Below are 4,848 nucleotides of genomic sequence, written 5' to 3'. Positions count from 1 at the left end.
GGCGGCTGACGCCTGTAATCCCAGCACTTTGGGAGGCCGAGGTGGGTGGATCACAAGGTCAGGAGTTTGAGACCAGCCTGGCCAAGATGGTGAAACCCCGTGTCTACTAAAAATACACAAATTAGCCAGGTGTGATGGTGGGCACCTGTAATCCCAGATACTTGGGAGGCTGAGGCAGGAGAATCGCTTGAACCCGGGAGGTGGAGGTTACAATGAGCTGAGATCACATCACTGCTCTCCAGCCTGGGAGACAGAGCAACACTCAAAAAAAAAAAAAAAAAAAAAAAAAAAAGGAACAGGCAACAGTCCTAGAACCCACCCTTCCCAAGAACACAGAAAAATGTCCACGCACGTGCCCCACAGTAAAAGCAGCCACAGTCTGGTGAAATATCTGCTTCTAGCTTCCCGTTTAGGACATTGTTCCTCTCTGTATTTGTTTGCTAGGGGTGCCATAGCAACATGCCACAGTCTCGGGGGCTTAAACAACAAAAATTTATTTTCTCACAGTTCTAGAGGCTGGAAGTTCAAGATCAGTGAGTTCACAGGGTTGGTTCCTTTTTTTTTTTTTTTTTTTTGTGAGACAGGGCCTTGCTCTGTCACCCAGGTTGGAACACAGTGGCATGATCTCGGCTCACTGCAGCCTTGGCTTCCTGGGCTCAAGCAATCCTTCCACCTCAGCCGCCTGAGTAGCTGGGACCACAGGTGCACACCACCATGCCAGCTATTTTTTTTTTTTAAAGATAGGGTTTCACCATGTTGCCCAGGCTAGTCTTGAACTCCTGTGCTCAAGCAATCTACCTGCCTGTGTCTCCCAAAGTGCTGGGATTACAGGTGTGAAACACCAGGCCCGGCCAGGGTTAGTTCCTTCTGAGGGCTGTGAAGGAAACACCTGTTCTAAGCTCCCTCCTTGGCTGGTAGATGCCTTCTTCCTCCGTCTTCACATGGTCTTCCTTCTGTGTGTCTGGGTCTGTGTCCTAATTTCCTCTTCTTATGAGGACACCAGTCATAATGGATTCAGCTCCGTCCTAATGACCTCATTTTAACTTAATTACTTAAAGATGCTATCTCCAAATATAGCCACATTTTGAAGTTCCAGGGGTTATCAATTTGGGGTGGAGCAGCGGGGACAGAATTCACCACACAACAGCCTCCCTCCCTCTTCCCAAGTCCCCGGTCACCATATGTCACCCTAATTCTAAACGGCTCAAACTCTGGGGCATGGCAGGTGTGTGACTTTGGATAAGTTAGTTAACCCCTCTGCCTTGGTTTGCGCATACATAACACTGGGCTAACAATAGTAGCTGTCTCATAGGGTTATTAGGGGAATTAAAGGAGTTATATGTCTAGAGAACTTAGAACAGCACCTGGCACAGAGCGAGCACTAGATAAGTGTTTATTAAATTAAACATTGAAATCAACAACTCATTTTTACTAAACTGTTAGGAGAAGCTTGGCATGGTGGTGCACGCCTCTAGTTCTAGCCACTCGAGAGGCTGTGGTGGGAGGATTACTTGAGCCCAGGAGTTCAAGAGCGGCCTAGGCAACATAGCAAGACCCAAAAAATCTCTAAATTTTTTTTAAAAATGAGCCAGGTGTGGTGGTGTGTGTCTGTGGTCCCAGCTACTACTCCAGAGGCTGAGACGGGAGGATTCCTTGAGCCCAGGAGTTGGAGGCTGCAGTGAGTTATGATCTCATCACTGCACTCCAACCTGGGCCACAGAGAGAGACACCATCTTTAAAAAACTGTTTTTAGGCCGGGCGCGGTGGCTCAAGCCTGTAATCCCAGCACTTTGGGAGGCCGAGATGGGCGGATCACGAGGTCAGGAGATCGAGACCATCCTGGCTAACACGGTGAAACCCCGTCTCTAAAAAAAGTACAAAAAACTAGCCGGGCGAGGTGACGGGCGCCTGTAGTCCCAGCTACTTGGGAGGCTGAGGCAGGAGAATGGCGTAAACCCGGGAGGCGGAGCTTGCAGTGAGCTGAGATCCGGCCATGGCACTCCAGCCTGGGCCACAGAGCGAGACTCCGTCTCAACAAAAAAAAAAAAAAAAAAAAGTTTTTAAATAAAAATTAAGACAATTTAAAAAGTGCTAGGAGACTGTTACGTTACCCTCCCAAAGAATTCGCTTTCTCTGGGCAATGCTTAATATCAGCAATGGAATCACCAGTTCATAATAGGGGAACCATATATATTCGAGGGTGAGGATCCCCAACATTCTTCAAAGTACTATTTGACAACTACATGATCCACTCTGAAATATTAACAGTAGTCAACATTTATTAAATGCTAATGATGGGGCCAGGCACGGTGGCTCACGCCTGGAATCTCAGCACTTTGGGAAGCCAAAGTGGAAGGATCACTGAAGGTTGGGAGTTTGAGACCAGCCTGGCCAACATGGCGCAACCCCATTTCTACTAACAATACAAAAATAAGCTGGGCATGGTGGCGGGTGCCTGTAGTCTCAGTTACTAGGGAGGCCAAGGCGGAGGATGGGTTGAACCCTGAGACGGAGGTTGCAGTGAGCCATGATCATGCCACTGCACTCTAGCCTAGCGACAGAGCAACATTCTGTCTCAAAAACAAAAACAAAACAAAACAAAACTAATGATGGGCCAGGCACTGTGCTAAGTAAGGGCTTTCCTGGTATTTAGGCTGTGAGGTGTGTACTATTATTATTCCCACTTTACAGTTGAGAGAATGGAGGCACTAAAAAGTCACGTCTCGAGGCCATGCTCCCCAGTTAGTAAGTGGTCCAATAGTTTGTGCAAATTAAGGACTGCCAGACTTAGAGTGTCAGGGAAAGAGAGGTTTTTCCTTCTCTCCCACTTTTTCACCATCCCCTTCTCTTCCCCCTCTGCTGAACGTTGCATCCCCACGGCCAAGACTGCACCCCCTCTTCTACAGACAACATCCAAGCTGCTGGGACCCGACCCAGCGCCACCTTGCGAGCCCAGCATTTCAAGGGGCAGGCTTCCAAACAGGGTAATAATCGTCCCATTAAAATTAATGTCCATGAAGTGAGCCGTTAAAAGCGTGCAGATTAAAAAGGGGGGGGGAGGGAATTGTTCAATTTAAATCCAAAGGGCTTTTTAAATAGACACTGTGTCTTCATTCTTGGAACGCTACACCCGGGCAATGGATCAGGTCCCCTCTGCAAAGACTAAGGGGGATTAAGGAGGTGAGTCCCAGGAGAATGGGAAGTGGTTCTGGCCAGAAGCAAAGGGAACTAAGGTCTATCCAGGGCCCACTGCGTGCCAGGTGCTTGGCACACACTTCTCTCATTTAATCTCTGCCCCAATCCTGGGATGGAGGTATTATTATTCCCAGATTACAGGGGGCAGTATAAAACCGTGGTTAAGAGCTTAGAGCCTGCGGCATACTGCCCTAGTTCAGATGCCGGTTTTATTCTTAGCTACTCTGTGAGCTAGGGCAAGAGGCCTTATCTACCTGTGCCTCAGCTTCCTCATCTTTGAAATATTATAGTAATTGCATGTAGAATAGTTGGGAGATTTACCTTTAGGCAGCAGAGGCAAGAGCGCCCAAAGCCTACAGGTGCCAGACATAGAAGGTGCGCAGTAAGTCTTGGCCATTATGAAGCCTAGGATAATTGGAGCTGGGTGAGGGAAAAGGCCACCAGAATCACATAGTGTTGTGAGCTCTGACCCCTGACTTTGTTGTCATTTCACCACGCTGCAGGCCAAAAGGGACATTTCTCCTCCTGATCAATTCAGACCAAAACTAAGTTCACAGACTTTAAGAATCTTGGTTATACTATGAGGTGGGAAGGAAAGAATGGAAGCTTCCTCAGCAGGTTCCAGACTCCAACTTGGAGTCACCTCTGGACTCATCCCGATCGTCTGAATCCTAAAGCTGCCTGAATCCCAGTCGATTTAAGATCGCAGGTTTCATTCTCCCCCTCACAGAATCCTGAGAGCCGCCCAGCCCATCTGAACCTTCACTGGCTATGACAACTCCAGACGCTCCAGGCTGGAGGTGCACAGGAGTGGCTGTCGGGTTGGAAAAGGAGGAATTAAAGTCCCCCGCGCCCCTCCTCTCGCCGACTCCTTAGGGTATTCGCTGCGCATTAAATTGGGATCATCGCAGAAAACTGTAACCCCATCAGGAAAATAATATCCACAAAGAAAGCAGACAAGAAGTTTCCCTTTAGAAAGCCCCTTGTGAGGGTCTTTTGGGTGTGGGTGCTGGGCAGGGAGAATGCCTCCATCCACGCCCCTAGCGAGCTCAGGACCGACCCATTCAGCCCCCTATCACGCCTACGTCAGGGTTTCTAGCCAGGCGCTGGGGCCGCGTTAGGGTCAGCCTAAATGCCTACAGGTGCCAAGTCAGACCTGAAACGAGGCAAGTTAGGTGTAATCTGGCTCTTCCGTAAGATTTTGAACCCACCCACCTCCCCCAAACAAAACAACAGCCTCGGAATATTTTTGAATAATGCAGCCGAATTCAGTATCAGCTTCATCCAAAACGGCAAACAAGCCTTCTTCCCTCGCCAAATCGGAACTCGAGCTGAAATCAGGAAAAGGGGAAGGAGAACAACCTTCCCTCGCGCTCCTCGCCTCCGCGGGGGTCCCCTGAGACCCCCAAAGCCCGGGACCTCCGCTGTGGGGCGCCTTCTCGAGTCGCCCCGCGCCGCGCTCCGGGTCTCCCAAACCTCGCGCCCCCTCGCTGCCGGCGCCGCTAGGGTTAAAAGTTACCTCTCGGTTTCTTCTGCCTGCAGCCCCCCCCACCCCCGGGGGCCGGATGATGTAACCCCCCTCCCCGCCCCCCTCCACCATGTGACACTTTAATTAATAATAGCGCCGTCAGCACAACAAACGCACAACACAAG

The sequence above is a fragment of the Piliocolobus tephrosceles genome, chromosome 10, assembly GCF_002776525.5.
Source record: "Piliocolobus tephrosceles isolate RC106 chromosome 10, ASM277652v3, whole genome shotgun sequence".
NCBI lineage: Eukaryota > Metazoa > Chordata > Mammalia > Primates > Cercopithecidae > Piliocolobus > Piliocolobus tephrosceles.
Note: the sequence above shows the minus strand (reverse complement) of the source record.